The 21,873-nt window shown below is 43.2% G+C and overlaps 1 protein-coding gene and 1 non-coding gene across 2 annotated transcripts in view; one reads left to right on the top strand and one right to left on the bottom strand.

The window, feature by feature from the left end:
* LOC126095008 (sodium- and chloride-dependent glycine transporter 2-like) overlaps positions 1–21,873 on the bottom strand; it is a 584,984-nt gene that overhangs the window by 270,350 nt on the left and 292,761 nt on the right. The window lies entirely within an intron of this gene.
* Trnal-caa (transfer RNA leucine (anticodon CAA)) lies at positions 5,014–5,088 on the top strand. The gene has a single exon. It is a non-coding gene; the product is annotated as a tRNA-Leu (tRNA).

Raw genomic sequence — 21,873 nt, 5'->3', positions numbered from 1 at the left:
CTTCTATTATTAATAAAAGGAAGTTACTGTGTTATCACTACATACTAGTAACAGTAATCAGTATAAAAATTCTGTCTTATAAAGTAAAGTGAAATTTACCGATGGCTTAGCTGTAAAATATATCTTTGAGTATTGACGGGACTGGTAACTGGAGAACTTTTACTACCTATATCGTGAGTGAAAATACGTAAATAATCTGTAGCTTGTTATTTACTGCTTAGCGGCTTTGTACGCTTTAGGAACTGGAATCTAAATTTCCGGCTATTAGCAGGATCGTTTCCCTAGCATGCGATGTATTTATAGAATCCACTGACTTCTGAATGTGTTAGTAAAGCAAACTTATGATTTAATTGACCAAGAAATTTGATTTACTGGTGAGTAATAAAGGGAAACCTGATGTCTATAGCTTAAAGTAGGGAGACGGAAATAGAAGGATTAACGTGTTACTTTGTGATTTACTTTGTTAGGTGGTTTAGTACATGTAACAGAATATTATTCAATTAGAGATAAGTCAGCCGAAAATCAAACATTGCTTATAATTTATCGCTGCCTATGTACAGACAACTTAATATGTTATCTGAGAATTTTTGATGGCCTGGTGCGTTAGCGCGTTTTTTGTATAATATTATGTTGCATCAGCAAATACGCGCTCGATGTATAAGCAAAATAACATTGCCAAAGACTGACACAGATTTCAGACCACAGTAGTGACATAACAACAATCGTATATCATCCCGGTACAGTGCAAGTTCCGGACGATGTACCGAAAAAAGCGGGGCAAGAACCCACAAGATATACGAAAGGAGATGCTAAGTGTAAGAGATCAACGGAGCCTAACCATGAACCGTTAAAGGTGAGTTGTTAACATCTTCAACTTTTATAGTCCTATCTTCCTCAGTTGCGTGTAATATTACGGTATATTAATAATGTTTACTTATGGACCGTCTGACAGCAACTGAATAAAACACAATTTTAGTGCCATACGCGTTTCGCCTTTATTTTCTGCAAGGCATCATCAGTGTCCTGGAATATGTACATATGTTAGCTATTTTATTTACATTTTTGTCATTGTGCCTATGGGTTATAAACAGTTCTGGTGGTTGGTATTTCCTTTTAAGTAGTAATGTTTTGAACTGTACTTACAGGTTGCGTGGACAATTTCCTACATATTACGCTCCTGTTGCATTTTTGGTGCTGTTCTTCTTCTTATGAACGCCAATTTGCGGTTTTTTCCCCATTTTTGATTTGTTAAGCATATATTTGTTACAGCATATATTTCAAGAGGTAAAAGAATTTTCAGTTTGTTCTATATTTCTAGCGATGGTATTAGAGGATTCGTTATTTCACGTGAACGTTTTTGTGGTCAATGATAATAACATGTTTTCAATGATAAACATGTTTGATGAGTGACGTCGCAGATTCTTTTCTTGTGCTGTAACGCACCGACGAGATTAATGACATAGCGTCCGTGAGCGATTTTTTGTGTGATGGTTAAGAGGGAAGTAAATGATTGACGGTACATTAAAGATTTGCCAGTGGTTGCGTGGACTCAGGGTTGGAAGCTGTATTCTGTTCTATGTAATTCTTCTGGTTATTTATTACGCAACATTATTGTTAAAGTTATTAAGGGGTGATAAATGAGAGTGAATAGCTTGGTAACATTAGTCTGTTAGTTTGTAAGTGGTCGCTCAAGGAAGTTAATGATCAAGCATAAAAATGAAAAGCCCATAGGATGAGTTCGCCGTTAATGAACCTTGTGATTTAAACTGATTAATCCTAACAGAAATGTACTGTACAGAAGTATCCGTGTTTGAGTGTATAGATTATTTGCAGAATCACCTGAGCTAACATCCAGAGACCGGATCTACCATGATGGGGAGGCGTGTGCCACCGCTATCTTTCGCCGCTACTGACAATGAGTAAAATAGCGACACGGCCAAGGCTGTTGCTAAAGGCCGCGAAAGCAGGCGAGCGCAGAGCCAATCTAATCACATTTACGTCAGATGCAGCAACGCCAACGGCTGAGTTCCATACAGCAGGCCGTGTGAGAACCAGCAACTCAATAACGACGATACAGGGCGACTGCGGCATCGGCAGACCAGTTACCACACCTCCAAGCTAAGGGCGTATTTCTGTGTTCGTGGTTGGAAGCGGTACTTCGACAAAACAAGTACGCACTGAACCAGCATAAAGACCTGTCATTTTTAGTCAAAGAGGTCTCCCTTTGTCAGCACCATCTATAAGGAGAGGTGTGACGGGCGCTGTGGCCACATGGTTCTCCAAGCGGCCACCATGAGATTTGGAATCCACCAGCGGCGGGCTTAGTGCTGGTTCTAAGTCCACCACTGTGGACCTAACGCCTTCTAGCAGGTGGGCTGTTGCCGGGTTCACTCCAGCCACAGCCAGCCACGGTACACAATGTGGCGATCCGATGACAGGGTGTGGGTATGGCGAATCCCTCGTGAACGTCATCTGCCGACGTGTGTTGTGCCAGCAGTAAAATTCGGAGGAGGTGGTGTTATGTGGTCGTGTTTTTCATGGGGAGGGGGGGGGGAGGACTTGCACCCCTTGTTGTTTTGCATGTCACTATCACAGCATAGGCGTACATTGATGTTTTAAGCACCGTTTTGCTTCCCTCTGTTGAACAGCAATTCGGGGATGGCGGCTGCATCTTTCAACACGATCTAGCACCTGTTCATAATGCACGGCCTTTGGCGGAGTGGTTACACGACAGTAACATCCCTGTAATGGAGTGACCTGCACAGAGTCGTGACCTGAATCCCACAGAACACCTTTTAAATGTTTTGGAACGTCACCTTCGTGCCAGGCCCCACCGACCCACATCGATACCTCTCCTCAGTGCAGCACTCCGTGAAGAATGCGCTGCCATTCCCCAAGAAACCTTCCAGCACCTGATTGAACGTATGCCTGCGAGAGTGGCAGCTGTCATAAAGGCTAATGGTGGGCCTACAGAATATTAAATTCGAGCATTAGCGATGGAGGGCGCCACGAAGTTTTGAGTCGTTTTCAGCCAGGTGTCGGGATACTGTTGATCACATAGTGTACATTCGAAAAGTGTTGAAATAGTTCTTCGAAAATCTAAGCCATTTTTGTTTGTTTTATCACAATTTAATGACATCCTATTCCTGAAAGTAACTAACATGGCTTCCAAATTCTTCTTCTTCTTTCGCTTGAGACCTTATTCCCGTGTCTCAATGTGGGGTCGGCCTAGTTACTATTGATTTGGCAGTGTTGTAGAGGGTGGTCGGACTCCCTGCCCTTCCTGTCACCCCCCCCTCCCCATCCCCTTCCCCCTCCCCCTCCCCCACAGCTGTCTGTTTCTAGTGTATTGCATGGAAAAGTGGGCACGTACTGCAAATGTATGCGAGACGTGTAACTGAGACGGAACGTGGGAACCAGCCCGGTATTCACCTAGCGGGATGTGGAAAACCGCCTACAAACCACATACAGTCTGGCGGATTCGATCCAGATCTGGCGCGCCTACCCGAGTCAGGAAGAAGAGCATTAGCACTCTCGGCTGCCCTGGCGGGTTTAACATGGCTTCCAAATAAACACCGAAAATGTTTTGACGCAAAAAAAATGTTACCTCTGACGTGACTGCACTGTAAGGGAACAGAAAACTTTTCTAAGTCTCTATAGTCTGGCATTGCCCAAGCCCACGGAAGTATCAACATGGGCCAGCTGTGAGGTGTAATCATTTCGATACCATTCGTCGATCACCAAGACTGTGACACGAACCCTTCTGTTTCCGAGTGCGAGTGAGCTCTGTGGAGAAGTGTGAGACAAGTGCAGACCAACCTGCCTCCATTACGGTCATAACATTGTATTAGACGCACTAAGTAGGGAACAGCAAAACCCATCGCTCAAACAAACTGATAGCTCGTAATGAGCAAGAGTGATTTGGTCATTACAAATGTTGTTGTGCGGCAAAGCTGCTTCTTGACAGCACGAGTACAACACCACACTAGCCTAGAGGTAGTCGTCAGTAGGAGCGACGGCATTTATGTCGTTCGCACTCGATTCTATGATCATGATATCGTAACATCTTGTGTGGGATTGTTCCAGTATTGGGCAAACTCTTCCTGCCTGATGTGATGACCACCGATCCTTAGCTATGAATGATTACGAACCAGCGTACATTACGGAAGCCGCCACTGATGGGTAGTCCACGGGTCTACAAACACTGTCCCATTTCAGAGCACCAACTGCTCTGGAACTTGAGCATCGTTTGCGTCAGATGACCTACCGAACCAGCAGGCCAGGATCAGCATTCAACACGACGCCGCGGCATCCGATATCGCAGTCCATCTGATGCGGCAACATCAGCAGTGATCTATGAGAGACAGAGTATTCTCAGGACAGCAAACACAGATGCGCCGCAGTCACAGCCTCGTCCATAGTAGACCAGTGAACCAACTAGCAGGCAACCGCCCGCACTCCGAGTCACAGGACGTGCACCTGGCTGATGCAGCGACCTTTGGCAGTCTTGCGTGCGTGTGCCTTTGGATTCAGCAGATTCTCTCTCTCAAATGGCTCTGAGTACTATGGGACTGTGCGCTGATATGAAGCTTCCAGGCAAACTAATACTGTGTGCCGGACCGAGACTCGAACTCGGGACCTTTGCCTTTCGCGGGCTAGTGCTCTACCAACTGAGCTATCCGAGCACGACTCACGCCCCGTCCTCACAGCTTTACTTCCGCCAGTACCTCGTCTCCTACCTTCAAAATTTAACAGAAGCTCTCCTGCGAACCTTGCAGAACTAGCACTCCTGAAAGAAAGGATATTGCGGAGACATGGCTTAGCCACTCCGCTGCAGAGTGAAAGTCTCATTCTGGAAACATCCCCTAGGTTGTGGCTAAGCCATGTCTCCGCAATATCCTTTCTTTCAGGAGTGCTAGTTCTGCAAAGTTCGCAGGAGAGCTTCTGTTAAATTTGGAAGGTAGGAGACGAGGTACTGGCGGAAGTAAAGCTGTGAGGACGGGGCGTGTGTCGTGCTTGGATAGCTCAGTTGGTAGAGCACTTGTCCGCAAAAGGCAAAGGTCCCGAGTTCGAGTCTCGGTCCGGCACACAGTTTTAATCTGCCAGGAAGTTTTCTGTTCTATGAGTTTCCTCTACAGCTCGCAAAGAATGCACCGATTTTCCATATAGAGAACAGGAGATAGTCCGTTCTCTCTACCTCACTTTTCTGTCTGTACGTGAAGGCTAATCTTAGAAAGCACTGCAGGGTTTTTGATATGGTTTTCAGTAATAGAGAGACTGATTCACGAGGAAAGCTCGTGTATATATTATACATAGATGCTGTGTGCTCTTACAGACAAGCATGTCTGATGGAACGGATGGAATTGTTTCGATCGGCAGCTGTATTCGATGCGTGACGAAAAAAATGTCCGACATTTAACTGCAGTGGGGCATTGAGCGAACCCTACGGCGACAGATGAAAATTGGTGCCGGACTGGGAGTCCACCCTGGATTTCTCGCTTTACGCGAGCAGTCATCCTAACCTCCTCAGCAATGGGTGTCTGGAAGAACAGACACCATCCATATACAATGAAGAGTCAAAGGAACTGATACACATGAATCATATCGTGTAGGGCCCCCGCGAGAACACAGAAGTGCCACAACACGACATGGCATGGAGTCGACTAATGTCTGAAGTAGTGCTGGAGGGAACTGACATCATGAATCCGTCAGGGCTGTCCATAAATCCGTAAGAGAGCACGTTGCACGACATCCAAGATATGCTCAATAATTTTCATGCGTAAGTGTTTAAACTCAGGAGAGTGTTCCTGGAGCCACTCTATAGCAATTCTGGACGTGTGGGATGTCGCATTGTCCTGCTGGAATTGCCCAAGTGCACAATCGGCATGAATTGATGCAGGTGATCAGACAGGATGCTTACGTACGTGTCACCTGTCAGAGTCGTATCTAGTCGTATCAGGGTCCCATATTACTCCAACTGCACACGGCCCTCACCATTGCAGAGCCTCCACAAGCTTGAACAGTCCCCTGCTGACATGCAGGTTTCATGGATTCGTGAGATTGTCTCCATACCTGTAAAGTCCATCCGCTCGATAAAATTTGAAACGAGACTCGTGTGACCAGGCAACATGTTTCCAGTCATCAACAGTTCAGTGTCGGTGTTGACGGGTCCAGGCGAGGCGTGAAGCTTTGTGTCGTGCAGTCACCAACAGAACATTAGTGGACCTTCGGCTCCGAAAGCCCACATCGATGATGTTTCGATGAGTGGTTCGCAACGCTGACACTTCCTGATGGCCCATCATTGAAATGGTTCAAATGGCTCTGAGCACTATGGGACTTAACATCTGTGGTCATCAGTCCCCTAGAACTTAGAACTACTTAAACCTAACTAACCTAAGGACATCACACACATCCATGCCCGAGGCAGGATTCGAACCTGCGACCGTAGTAGTCGCGCGGTTCCGGACTGAGCGCCTGAACCGCTAGACCACCGCGGCCGGCCAACATTGAAATCTGCGGCAATATGTGGAAGGGTTGCAGTTCTGTCACGTTGAACGATTCTCTTCAGTCGTCGTTGGTCCCATTCTTGCAGGATCTTTTTCCGGCCGCAACGATTTCAGAGATTTGATGTTTTGCCGGATTCCTGATATTCACGGTACACTCATGAAATGGTCGTACGGGAAAATCCCCACTTCATCGCTACCTCGGAGATGCTGTGTCCCATCCCTTGTGTGCCGACTATAACACCACGCTCAAACTCACTTAAGTCTTGGCGCTTGAATGTATAATATTTCAGTGCAGATGAGCAATACCTGAACCCTTACGTTAATAAAGTTAGGCTGCGAGCAAAGGGGGCACTAATCTGCAGCGTGCGACATGGGGAGATTTGAGTCGGTTGGGGGCGTGCTCGCTTAGCCAATGCTGTTAGGTAACTGCTGGCATTAAGTGGAAATCCTGGTTGGACTCCCAGTCCGTCGTAAATTTTCGGCTGTCTCCTCTGAGTTCGCCCAGTGCCCCCTGCAAATAAATGTCGGATATTTCTTTCTATGCATGTATAATTTATTACGACTGTGTGAGATAAGTCGTCTGACCGTAGGTCTTAGTGCTACCCGTGCGAAGCTGTGCAGATAAAGACAAGTGGGTGCACATACTGTGGTGTCACCCCAGACACCACACTTGCTAGGTGGTAGCTTTAAATCGGCCGCGGTCCATTAGTACATGTCGGACCCGCGTGTCGCCACTGTCAGTAATTGCAGACCGAGCGCCACCACACGGCAGGTCTTGAGAGACGTACTAGCACTCGCCCCAGTTGTACGACGACTTTGCTAGCGATTACACTGACGAAGCCTTTCTCTCATTTGCCCAGAGATAGAATAGCCTTCAGCTAAGTCCATGGCTACGACCTAGCAAGGCGCCATTAACCATTTCGAGAGAGAGTCTCACTTGTATCATCAAGAATGCTGTATACAAATGATGGATTAAAGTTAAGTATTCCAGCAGCTACGTACTTTTCTTTCTAGCATTCATTACGTATCCTGTTTCAGACCTAAGAAAGCCTGCGTGAGTTGACGCGTGCATTTCGACCTCCTTCTCTAAAAACAGTGTCGGCACGTCTGCCGACACTTCACATACAATACGTCTAAAGTTGAGACAGTGACGTGTGCACGAGGAACACGCGTGTAGAGGGGAAGATTTTACGGCATGCGGCACAGTGTTCTCTCTTTGTGGCGCTTTTTCTGACAGCATATTGCATTTCAAACCCGCGCAGCACGCTTTGAAACACGGCTATCTCAGCACACATCGGTGATTCAATTTCAGGACGTTTTAAAACGATACGCTTCTGAAGTGCTCCAGGCGTACGTGATTAAGTTAAGAAATCATATGGTACTTCGGAGCTCATATATTGAAACAATAACGAAACATTCAAAAAGGCGAAAAGGTAATGGGGGTATCCAATTACGCGTCGGGCGTATGACGCGACTATCTGTTTCCCTAACGTCAGGATTAATTTTTCACGTAATGTAATAAAGCAGCACGCTGAACTACAAAATACTCCTTTGGGAACGAACTAACGTAGTCCCAGCATTTCAACTTTTAATTCCAGTCGTCCATATGTGACGCAGAACCCAGGATCTGTAGGCTAACTAAACGTGGCGATGGACTGTCCGTGAAAAAAATTCGAATTAAGTGACAAATATCTACAAATGCTTAATTACAGAGGCGTATATGTTCGTTGAGTTTATTGCGGCGAATTCCTGTAAAAAGGAAGAATAAAGAAAACTACTAATAAAATTTGAAGCGAATATTTTCTAAAACTGCCGGCCGCGGTGGTCTAGCGGTTCTAGGCGCGCAGTCCGGAACCGCGCGACTGCTACGGTCGCAGGTTCGAATCCTGCCTCGGGCATGGATGTGTGTGATGTCCTTAGGTTAGTTAGGTTTAAGTAGTTCTAAGTTCTAGGGGACTGATGACCATAGTAGTTAAGTCCCATAGTGCTCAGAGCCATTTGAACCATTTTCTAAAACTGACAGTCTCATAATTAGAAAATTGGCAGTATTATCAGGATGTAAAGGGCACAGAGTAAGTTGAAGTCCTACAGATGCGTACTGCTACTAGTAGTTCGCCACCATGGAGTTTTCAGATGGTGTCCTGTGGAACTGTAGCCTCATCCATCACAGTACCGAAATCTTGTGTATGAGTAAAAGAAAAGGTTGCGACTAGGCGTACCATGAAATAAAATAAGTAGAACAAATAACCTGTTACTGAGTATTTACAGTTATCGTAAAAACCGGTATTGCGCAGTTACATAAAATTACGCTGGTACTGCAGGCTATCAGTCTACTGGGGTAAGCAATTGGGTCTTTTCCCGTAGAAAAGCCTGCGCTATTCGTCCACGGGACTCAGAGGGCCATAGACACGTGGCCGGCCGGAGTGGCCGTGCGGTTCTAGGCGCTACAGTCTGGAACCGCGTGGCCACTACGGTCGCAAGTTCGAATCCTGCCCTCGGGCATGGATGTGTGTGATGTCCTTAGGTTAGTTAGGTTTAAGTAGTTCTAAGTTCTAGGGGACTGATGACCTCAGAAGTTAAATCCCGTAGTGCTCAGAGCCATTTGAACCATAGACACGGGTTCCCAGGTAGATGCCGTGTTTCTTGACTTGCTCAAGGCGTTCGATACAGTTCCCCAAAGTCGTTTAACGAACAAAGTAAGAGTATATGGACTATCAGACCAAGTGTGTGATTGGATTGAAGAGTTCCTAGATAACAGAACGCAGCATGTCATTCTCAATATTCTGAAGTAAGAGTGATTTCAGGTGTGCCGCAGGGGAGTGTCGTAGGACCGTTTCTATTCACAATATACATAAATGACCTTTTGGATGACATCGGAAGTTCACTGAGGCTTTTTGTGGATGATGCTGTGGTATATGGAGAGGTTGTAACAACGGAAAATTGTACTGAAATGGAGGAGGATCTGCAGCGAATTGACGCATGGTGCAGGGAATGGCAATTGAATCTCAATGTATACATGTGTAATGTGCTGCGAATACATAGAAAGAAAGATCCCTTATTATTTAGCTACAATATAGCAGGTCAGCAACTGGAAGCAGTTAATTCCATAAAGTATCTGGGTGCACGCATTAGGAGTGACTTAAAATGGAATGATCATATAAAGTTGATCGTTGGTAAAGCAGATGCCAGACTGAGATTCATTGGAAGAATCCTAAGGAAATGCAATCCAAAAACAAAGGAAGTAGGTTACAGTACGCTTGTTCGCCCACTGCTTGAATACTGTTAAGCAGTGTGGGATACGTACCAGATAGGGGTGATAGAAGAGATAGAGAAGATCCAACGGAGAGCAGCGCGCTTCGTTACAGGATCATTTAGTAATCGCGAAAGCGTTACGGAGTTGATAGATACACTCCAGTGGAAGACTGCAGGAGAGACGCTGAGTAGCTCGGTACGGTCTTTTGGTGAAGTTTCGAGAACATACCTTCACCGAGGAGGCAAGCAGTATATTGCTCCCTCCTACGTATATCTCGCGAAGATACCATGGGGATAAAATCAGAGAGATTAGAGTCCACACAGAGGCATACCGACATTCCTTCTTTCCACGAACAATATGAGACTGGAATAGAAGGGAGAACCGATAGAGATACGTAAGGTACCCTCCGCCACACACCGTCAGGTGGTTGCGGAGTAAGGATGTAGACGTAGATGTAATGTAGATGTACCTACACATTGTCCATATGATACCCATACATTCATGGAAATTTCCCTAGCGATAAAAACACTGGATTTCAAGATGCTTACGTCTGCGGTAACAACTTTACTTGACAAAGAGGTATTAATACTATATCATATGGCTCACTTGATGATGAATCGTTCGGTTTTTATGGTCGTGGTCCATTAACCTTGTGAATATAAAGTCCGAACAACACAGTTTTAGTTATGGACGGCATACTTTTTAGAATACAGGGTGACTTAAAAATTTAAACGAATTTTAATATCTGAGACAGTATCAAGTAATAAAGCTTTACAGTGACCGCTAATACATCTTTCCTTTTATCACAGTTCCTCCAAAATGAAAAATAAAAAATCAATCAATTAAACAAATAACGGGTTACTGCTTGACTTCCTGCACGCCAATCTCTGCACGCAGAAAATTTAAGCGAAGTCACTCAAGTGGCTTTGTCAGGAATCAGCAAACTGGTTCTTTCCATCAGTATGTTACAATATAATTTCACCATTAAGAAATCTTTCACGGCCATAAAAATGTTGTATCTCAATATGTTTTGATTGACGACGATATTCAGGGTTTTTTGCTCATTTTAATGCACTGGTGTAGTCAATATAAAGCTTTGGATGTTGTCCCGGTATTTCAAACAATTTGCTTAATAAACGACGTCACCAAATTAATTCTTTGGCTCCTTCACTTGCAGAAACAATTTCTGCTTCAGTTGCAGATGGAGCCACAACCTTCCTCATCTGACATGTCCATGCTATTGCCCCACAGGAGTACTTTGCCACGATGCAGGTTGTTGAACGTCTTGTCCTCTTGTCCCCAGCGAAATCAGCATCACTGTAAATTCTCAATTTTCTTTCCTGTCACCGATAATGCCATTACTAAACGTATCTTTCAGATACTGAAATATGCGTTTCTCTCGATTGCAGTCCTCAGTGGATGGTTTTTCTATAGCTCGAGCAGCTTTATTCTCTGCAAAAGTTATGTCTGGACGAGCTGCTATTGAGAGACACTTAAGACATCCAGTTGCCTCGTGATATGGGACAGAGGATGAAACTGCTTCATTCTGATCATTTTCTTCTTGGAAAACGGGAGTTGAAATCATGTTCGATTCTGCCATTCTAAATCTTTCCAATATTTCTTTAGTGTATTTTTCTTGACTTATCGTAATCGCTCCATCTTCATTTTACTTTATTTTTAGCCCGAGAAAATGGTCATGACTCCCCGTTGTTATATCAAATTCACGTAGTAAACTGTCCAGAAAAGTTGTAATTTCTTCTTCGTCATTGCCAACAATTAGACCATCATCAACGTAAATTGCTACATGGCTCTGAGCACTATGGGACAACTTGTGAGGTCATCAGTCCCCTAGAACTTAGAACTACTTAAACCTAACTAACCTAAGGACATCACACACATCCATGCCCGAGGCAGGATTCGGACCTGCGACCGTAGCGGTCGCGCTGTTCCAGACTGAAGCGCCTAGAACCGCTCGGCCACACCAGCTGGCCTAAATTGTTACATAAAGCCTATTTCCATTGTATTTGCGATAAAACAAACAAAGATCTGCAGCACTATTTTGAAAACCTGCTTTATTCATGACTCCCATAAAACGCTTGTTCCAGCAGCGCTGTGCTTATCTGAGTCCATAGAGACACCGCTTAAAAAGAAAGAGACACACTCGATCCGTATTATCTTCCAATCCTTGTGCTTGTTCCATATACAGTTCATCTTGAAGTATTCTATTGAAAAAAGTCGGCTTCACATCAAATTGTTTCAACATAATCTTCTTTGAAGCAGCTACTGTTAGCAAAACTCGAATTGTACCATTACGTGCAAAGTACTATATGCATCTTAATAATGAATTCCTGCTTGCTGAATATGCCCTTTAGCAACTAACCGGGCTTTGAAGCGAGTGCTTTCATCAGCTACTGCTTTTCGACGTAGAACCCAGCGATTTTGCAGTACTTTGGCATTCGTGCGACGTCCAACTAACACCCATGTATTGTTTTCCTTTAGTCCTATTTCTTTATTAATAGCTCGCATTCGTTCTTCCTTTTCATTTGACTACAATACGTCAGTAAAACAAACGATATTACGATTCTACATCTTTTCTGTTCATATAGAAATACTTCTCAACATAGTCATCCAGGCGACGAAAACATTTCTCCCAACGAAAAACCAGTTTGTTGATACCGTCACTGTAGAATGTCTGATCTTGTTGACGGAGCCACAACCTCACCTGCGTTTGCACCACTTCATCCCTATCCAAGTGAAGTTCTCGAAGGCGATCTTTAAGTTTTGCAAACAGATGAAAATCGGATGGGGCAAAACCGGGCCGTATGGAGGATGATCGATGACCTCGGAAATGTCGCAACGCTCGTGAGTGGTCTGGTATTGCCATGCTGAAAGGTAGGATGCTGCATGTGTGGGCGAACTCTGCGAATTATGCGGACATGAAAAATGAAGGTATAGAATGTTAACAACGTTTATTTTGTTTAAAAAGCCGTAAAAAATTCGTAGGCATTACTTTCGAGTACGCCCTCGTAAATACCGTGAAAAGGGGACGCAGCTGAAGTTTACATGTGATTAGCTGAGACAATCCTTGTCAAAGATAAAACTTATCTGTCGACTCTGTAGAACTACTTCCCATGTATCACTAAGTTTCCTGGCTTCTTCTTTTCTATTTAAATTGTCCCTATGTTAATGTATTTCGATTGCTTTTCTACACAGCCAAGGATAACGGTTCGTCATTGAAGACAAATTTTTAGTTAATGATAAGATCAGTTGCTCTTATACAGTATAACTTTCAGATGCACTTGATAATGATCTATTATAGAGGCCAAGTACTTAATAAAGTTCTCATTAAGCAATTAGACTGGATTTATATTACTTGAGCAATTGTTGTAGAATAAGCACCCTCCATATATGGAGGGACAAATAAAATTTTAGTATCGGAAAATATTACTGCATGGTTTCCTGACCGACACAGTTGATTTTTCTAGTTTCCCTACTCGGCAAAGGCTCTGACGAACATTCACGTTGGTCTTTGTAGTTCCAATGTAGACGTTATCATACGTACACGGAATTTTGTACGCCACGCACGCCGCCAGAGAAAGGCCTTTATTCTTTACATATCTGAGGACTTCACATAAATTTTGTATTGTTCAAAAACCCAGTCTGATATTATGTTCCTGTAAAATCTTACCGATCTGAGCAGTTACTTTTTTAGTCAACTGTGTTCTTCCACGGTTGCTTTTCATCTTTGTCCTTCAGCCTAATGTTATTTGGTTGCAGAACATCGTTCACTTCTTTTTCTAGACAGACAGCCTGCATCAGATGTTTTACTTCGCAGTGAAACTGTTTTGGTGTGCTACTTCTTTTAGCTCTGTCGACAAGACTTTTCGTGATATCTTTTGACGTGTTCAGATCTTTCATCGGTCTATCTCACAACCGAATATTTTGACGAAGGATATTCCAATGTCATTGCCCATTTCTATAGTAAACTCTATATTTGGATTTATACTCTTTTAATTACGAAAGGTATCTTCTAATGTTTTTCACACTGTGACCAAAACACACGTGTATCATTCGCAAACTGATACCATGAAGATGGTTACTTATATAATTTTTCTGGAGCTGACTGAAGGAATTTTTCCATATAAAAATTAGTGATCAGTGACCCTTATCTCAGTGGGTTATCCATTGTGTCACTATCGGCTTGCTCATACAATTCTTTGTCCCAAGGGATTGATTAGAAGTAAGGTAATGTATGAAAAAAGGCCGTAAAATCTCCTCGGAAAATAGCTCATATATACATTAAAGCTTCATTAACGGGAATCATAATAAATAATAATCTTACAAGAATATCTTCATAAGTCTCTGTACATAAGTTTTTGTGTATGAGTCTGTCTTTCCAATATATTGTTGTAAAGGTATTGCCAAAATCTTGCTATTTGTTGTGTGGGGCAATAGCTCCGGGGAAATGCCGGGATGGTTCCTTTGAAAGGGCACGGTCGACTTCCTTCCCCGTCCTTCCCTAATCCGATGAGACCGATGACCACGATGTCTGGTCTCCTTCCCCAAAACAACCCAACCCAACCCCACGTCATAAACGGGAATATGCTTATTGATTTATCTTACATTTTTGAATTTACCGGTACTTCTTTTGATTGAGTGCTACCCAAGCGTATTGTGGCAAAGGCAAGACAATGCAAAGGCACAATGGGAAGACAAGGAGGGCGTTTACTGCCTAGGACCGCCGCCCCATCGAGAAGCCGGTCGAATGGGCTGCTCACAGCGGCTGTGGTAGTTCTAAGAAAGAACTGGCGCCGAGACGACGCTGAAAGCTTAACATCGTACAGAAGCAGCTCACAAGCGCCGTCGCCAGCCTTGTTAGCACGGAAGAATGTGCGAGGAATGCCTGGCGAGGTCCATCCTAAACTGAACAGCGCGCGGCCGCTCTCTCTCTAGACTCTAGAGTGTTGCGAGACATTGCTGGCAAGGCCCCAGTGAACAGCCTCACTATCGGATTTGATAAAGAGTTGATTTCGCCACCAGGAACGGCATCATTCGTGTATCAGTCAGCAGAGAACCGAATCTGTGTTTCTTTGTGGAGACCAAGGCATTACGAAGTGCTGCCGTACGACCGTGCCCTTGAATCAACTCTCTGCTGCTGGTTTTGAACGAGCAGATCTCTTGATTCGTGTCCGGCATTGTACTCACGTATTTTCGACCAAAGACGTTTGAGGACGCCCATTTGACGTTCTCTGCGTAGTCAGACATTCCAGCTACGGAACGCAATTCGTCTGGCACCGCAGAACTGACCTCCCCAGCACCAAGTTAGGTGATATAAGCACCTCCGCTCGGCAGGCAGGGAATCTTTAACAGTAAGTGTTTTAATCCCTATTTGCTTCATCACAGAGCTCTTTACTACCAGTAACAGCCAGGGTGGAGGCTTTCATAATCAATGTCAATCATTTAGTGTTACCGTCGAATAACAGGGGCGCGATTTCGATTCAAGTCATAGATGTTTTGCCGATCACAAATTTAGATTAACGAATGGAAATAACATTCTAGGTCAATACTTGTTCAATTTGCAGATTTTTCTTTGAGTGTTGCTGTTACAGTAAATATCGTGTCAGTACTGGAACACGTGAGGCAATACTGACCTTACGACTTATCTTAGAAGAAAGATTAAGGAAAGGCAACCCTACGTTTCTAGCATTTGTAGACTTAGAGAAAGCTTTTGACAATGTTGATTGGAATACTCTCTTTCAAATTCTAAAGGTGCCAGTGGTAAAATACAGGGAGCGAAGGGCTATTTACAATTTGTACAGAAACCAGATGGCAGTTATAAGAGTCGAAGGACATGAAAGGGAAGCAGTGGTTGGGAAGGGAGTAAGACAGGGTTGTAGCCTCTCCCCGATGTTATTCAGTCTGTATATTGAGCAAGCAGTAAAGGAAACAAAAGAAAAATTCGGAGTAGGTATTAAAATCCATGGAGAAGAAATAAAAACTTTGAGGTTCGCCGATGACATTGTAATTCTGTCAGAGACAGCAAAGGACTTGGAAGAGCAATTGAATGGAATGGATGGTGTCTTGAAGGGAGGATATAAGATGAACATCAACAAAAGCAAAACGAGGATAATGGAATGTAGTCGAATTAAGTCGGGTGATGTTGAGGGTATTAGATTAGGAAATGAGACACTTAAAGTAGTAAAGGAGTTTTGTTATTTGGGAAGCAAAATAACTGATGATGGTCGAAGTAGAGAGGATATAAAATGTAGACTGGCAATGGCAAGGAAAGCGTTTCTGAAGAAGAGAAATTTGTTAACATCGAGTATAGATTTAAGTGTCAGGAAGTCATTTCTGAAAGTATTTGTATGGAGTGTAACCATGTGTGGAAGTGAAACATCGACGGTAAATAGTTTGGAGAAGAAGAGAATAGAAGCTTTCGAAATGTGGTGCTACAGAAGAATGCTGAAGATTAGATGGGTAGATCACATAACTAATGAGGAAGTATTGAATAGGATTGGGGAGAAGAGAAGTTTGTGGCACAACTTGACCAGAAGAAGGGATCGGTTGGTAGGACATGTTCTGAGGCATCAAGGGATCACCAATTTAGTATTGGAGGGCAGCGTGGAGGGTAAAAATCGTAGGGGGAGACCAAGAGATGAATACACTAAGCAGATTCAGAAGGATGTAGGTTGCAGTAGGTACTGGGAGATGAAGAAGCTTGCACAGGATAGAGTAGCATGGAGAGCTGCATCAAACCAGTCTCAGGACTGAAGACCACAACAACAACAACAACCGAGTTGTTCTACTTTTCCTACCATTAGGTTCCAGATACCTATTCTGATTAGAGCAGAGTACCATCAGAACTTGGGGAACTAATTCACACGTTATCTCCGGTTGCAAGTTGCTGACTGCAGTTGCCAGTGGCAGGGCTACTTAACTTTTAGGTGGGACCACTCCATAGCGAACACAACATCGACAGCCATCACAGATACACACGCCGTATGCTACCAACTCTGCGGTAGCATTGCAACACCTCAGTCAGTTTACCTCATGGTGCAATCAATGTCTCCTCAAAATGAACCTTTCCAAAATACAGACAATAATTATAGAGGAAACCGCCTGCAGCTTCCTCCTGCATTACTTCTTCCTCGCCATGTATAACAGTTCCATCCAATTAACTAACAAACTAAAGTACCTGGGACTAACAACTCATCGCCAACTAACATGGAAACCCTTATCTAATAACCGTTCAACAGAAAGCCCACAACAGACTAAAAGTACTAATTTACAGAGGTCGTGCTTTGCAACCGTCCAATCATACAAAAGCTTCATCTGATCCATCCTCCTCGATGTATATCTGCTCCACCTCAGTTCTCCCCACAACTGTTTTACCCCCATGTCCTTTAGATATCTAGTGAATGTGCTGTGCTCGTTTTTCATGTATGTCGCTGTCCTTTTGAACGTGGTTTAATTATTTATATTTTCCTTTTGATTCTCCGTTTCAAGGAGGAAACATATTTTATGTAACTTGAGTCTTTCAATCATTTTGTTAGAGATTTTTAAATTTTTTTTATCTTTTATCCTTATATCTTGCTCACATGCCTTTGTTTATTTTGTGATTCTTCTGGCCGAAGAGAGGGATGTTGTAAAGCTTATAGCCCACCCCAGCCCATATAGGGCGAGAGGGAAGAAGCAACAATGAAAGCAAAAAATCTTGTGTTTACGAAGGGTTATTCAAACAGTCTCTCAAATCGCAACTTGGAAATACTGCTGTATTTTCTTTCCTTGTAAGTGACTATCAGCCAATTTCATTCTCGTGATCTTTTTAACAAGGAATTCAGTACAGCACGCTGTTGAAACGAAACGCTAATAATCATATTGGAAGTATGCCTGTGGTGTCGTGATACGACAATACGTCACAATACGGCAACATCTGATGTAACGTCTATACCTCTACATTACGATCCCGCAGTCGTTTTTGTTACTTTGTTTGAATTTTAAGAATGGGTTGTTAACGGCTGTTTGTATGGCCCTCGTACATAGACTACGAAAGATCGTAATAAGCTCCTCCCTCTTTATAATGACTGTCTCCTTAGGTTTAAGGCGACTACACCTATTTCGCGGTCGGGGGATTGTTTGGGAAGTGTTGCAGTTCTTATCAAGATGTCTGGAGTGCAAACCCAGTTTTGTGATCAAAATGTCTTTTTTTTCTTTTGTTCGACCTTAAAATTAATGTTGTTGTCCCTCTTGGGTATAACACAGATACCCTTGCTGATATGTAGGTGGTGCAAAATATTTCTTGAACAGTTTTTACAAGTGTCTGTGGCAGAATAGGAAGACGTGTAATAACCATTCAGCTACACGTAAAAATTGACGTAAAACTGAATAGTAATTGAAAGTAAATCGAAAATTATAGAACTGAAAAATGGGATAAATTTTGTGTTTTAGCTTGTCAGCTTTTCCGCGAAAATAAAGGACTGTTCTGTAGAAACTGCACTACACAGAGCGATATTTTGTGGTACTGTGTCATCACGTTTAGCTTTAATTTCCGATTCCCATCGGCAGCTCCGGTCGCCGCCGATACGGCGGGTTTTATGACAGCCGTTACACGGCGGACGCCGAGCTCCCACGCCACGGGTCCGGCCTTCTTGCTGACGTCAGCGGCGCTACCTACGCGTAGGTCCCAGGAGGAGGTCGCGCTAGACCTTCGCATCGATCGCGCTCCCGTGGAAACCTGTTTCCACGTGTACAAGCACTCTCACTTTCATCGTTCGCTCATAGGGCAGCGAGGGGAACAGGGAGAGTATCTAGCGAGGGCGATCAGCTGGACAAGCTGGCGGAAGTGTGGGGGTAGGGCGCTGTACTGACAGGGGAGTGAAGATTGAAGTACGAATGTCTTGCGGCTAGTCTGTCAGTATGAACGGCGTTATTATAGTTAGAACAGCCGCTGCTGATAATGTTCAATTGCTTGACAAGCTTGGATCACCAGGCGGTACTTCAGCAGTATGTGGTATACCATGCTATCGTGGCTGTCCCACTGTATTCAACCAGTTCACATCCTCCCCTCCCCCCGCCCCTCCAACGCGACACGATTCCATAAAGATTCGAACTACCATGTATGAAACAGCCTTCTCAACGTTTGTGACGTCATATCTCTTGAACTACGAACCCTACAATGATATAATTTTACAGGTACATTCAGATATATATACTGTCTGCAAACTGTGTTATGAATACAGTTAGTTTTAAATAGATAAAATTTGAAACATTATTATTAATGCTGAAGTTTTGCTTCATAAACTACGAAAACGAAATATACGACAAACTTTTTTCCTTTCATTATTTTGTATGGAAAGGGGGAGGGGGAACAAAAAAAAGTTTCGAAAAGGTCTGAAATTACACCTTAAGCCTGTTGCAAGTCGTCAAATGCTCTCATTCTCAAATACTGGACGAATACAGTCCGAGTAATCTGCAGGCCATTGGCCATGCTGCATCAAGACAAATACACCGTTTCTAACTGTAATAGTCTTCTTACAGTATTAGACTCTTTAACGTAAGATTATACTGTAATATTACCACCTGTTATAATGTGAAACTGACTTTACATTCTGAATCTAATAAACGAGAGCATTAACTGTTACCCGAAATTACTTATTGGTATTCTTGACTTTGGCAGTAACGTTATAAGAAAACTGAGGGGAAATTATGTCTTTGCTTTCATCTCAATGGCGTTCGTAAGAGTCAAGGATGATAATAACACTATTAACATTCATTTACTTCTTAACTGCAAAACAGCTATGGACGACAGCTTGGAAACAATTCATTCAGTAATTTACTGATCGTGAAAAGAAATGAAGTTACCTTTCCCAGTAAGTGCACCCAGAAAAGTTACCAGTCTTCTAGAAATATAAATGATTGCAGGTTCTAATGAATATAATACGCAAATCGTAATTACATACAAAATGACTTTTGAAATAATAGCGAACCAAACGAAAAGCTTCCATGTTCAATTATATCACTTTCACTGAATGAAATTATCTTTTCTTTTCATCTAAGGTAAAAGACGGTCTTTAAATGACGTAGTCGTAAAGCAAAAGATATTTTTTACGCTTTTAATGAACATTCGATCTACACACGCAAATAAGACTCATACTAAATAACGTAGCTAAGTGACAACGATCGAGAAAGATCTAATTCCTAGAGAGAGAACAAGTTGCAAGAGCGATCCAGTGGTAAGAGAGATCTAATCGTAAGGGAGATTTTCTACGTTCGTCAGTTGTATTTTTGATTGTCTGATAGACTCTCCATCTTTGTCATTCACAAGGGATATTTATGATTACACAGTTCACACATTGCTGCCTTTCACAGAAGATAAATTCCCAGTAACTTAAATATTATTTTTGTTACACGTTCTTGATGTTGATGGAGTCATTATATAGATATTCATCTTAACAAATGGAGGTAAATCTCGAAATGCGGCTGTGACGTCGCAATACCTCAGGATGAGCATTTTAAACTTTTGAATTGGGTCACTAATTGCATAAAATACAGAAAATAAAATTTTACTTACTTCTGGAGACCACAAGGTGACTTTTACTCTTTTAGAGATATAGCTACTGTGAAGTTATGTCCGTCCTACTGTTTTCAGCGATGTCTAACTTTAGGCCTGACGAAGACGCGAGATCGCAGTTTGTCGCTGAACTAAAGAAAAGGTTAAGTAGCAGCTGTGGTCGTTATAATTAAGTCGTTCACCTAACTACCGTGGTACACAAGTAACAAAAAGTAAAAAAAAAAAAGTCTTTAGCCTATCGGTGTTCCGTTCACTGCCTGCTGGCTGTCGAGGTACTCCACCAGCCATCACTAGGAAAGCACGCGAGGGTCCACCAGCTACTCACAAGGGAACCTCCCCATCGCACCCCCCTCGAATTTAGTTGTAAGTTGGCACAGTGGATAGGCCTTGAAAAACTGAACACAGATCAATCGAGAAAACAGGAAGAAGTTTTGTGGAAATGATAAAAAAATTAGCAAAATATACAGAGTACTCCATGTGCAAGATAAGCAACATCAAGGGCAGTGTGAGCTCAGGAGCCCCGTGGTCCCGTGGTTAGTGTGAGCAACTGTGGAACGAGCGGTCATTGGTTCAAGTCTTCCCTCAGGTGAAAATTTTAAGTTCCTTATTTTCGCAAAGTTATGATCTGCTTGTTCGTTCATTGACGTCTCTGTTCACTGTAATAAGTGTAGTGTCTGTGTTTTACGACCGCACCGCAAAACCGTGCGATTAGTAGACGAAAGGACGTGCCTCTCCAATGGGAACCGAAAACATTTGATCGCAAGGTCATGGGTCAACCGATTCCTCCACAGGAAAACACGTCTGATATATTCTATACGACACTGGTGACGGCATGTGCGTCACATGACAGGAATATGTTGTCGACCCACCTGACTTGTACACTTGGCGAATGGTTAAAAAGATTCTTCTACCTTGCCCAATTTAGGTTTTCTTGTGGATGTGATAATCACTCCCAAAAAAGTGATGAAAATATAAGAGTTTGTCACGGACGGACAGACAGGTAATAATTGTCCGAAAATAAAAAAAAAAACTTTTCACTCGAGGGAAGACTTGAACCAAGGACCTCTCCTGCTCCATCTGCTCACGCTAACCACGGGACCACGGGGCTCCTCAGCTCACATTCTCCTTGATATTGCCTATCTTGCACATGGACTACTCAGTTTGTATATTTTGCTTTTTTTTCATAGTTCCACACAACTTCTTCCTGTTTTCTCGATTGATCTGCGTTCAGTTTTTCAAGGCCTATCTACTGTGCCAACTTATAACTAAATCTGAGGGGGGTGCGATGGGGAGGTTCCCTTGTCAGACAGAAGCGTTCTGATCTGTATTTACCGGATGGAAATCATTCAGGTATTTTAGCGACACCTAAAAATTATTATAGGGAGTACCGCAATAAATTAAAGTCTTAAAATACAGACAACAAATAATTTCCCTCTAAAGAATACCACCACGAAGTGAGGCTTATTTTTGGAATGATAGAAAGGCTTTACGCCGGCGAGGGTAGTGGAGTGGTTTGAACGCCGAGCTTGTCGTTCTGTTCATTA

This window comes from Schistocerca cancellata, chromosome 8 (genome assembly GCF_023864275.1).
Source record: "Schistocerca cancellata isolate TAMUIC-IGC-003103 chromosome 8, iqSchCanc2.1, whole genome shotgun sequence".
Classification (NCBI taxonomy): domain Eukaryota; kingdom Metazoa; phylum Arthropoda; class Insecta; order Orthoptera; family Acrididae; genus Schistocerca; species Schistocerca cancellata.
The sequence above is the reverse complement of the archived record's forward strand: the minus strand, read 5'-3'. Positions and strand labels throughout refer to the sequence as shown.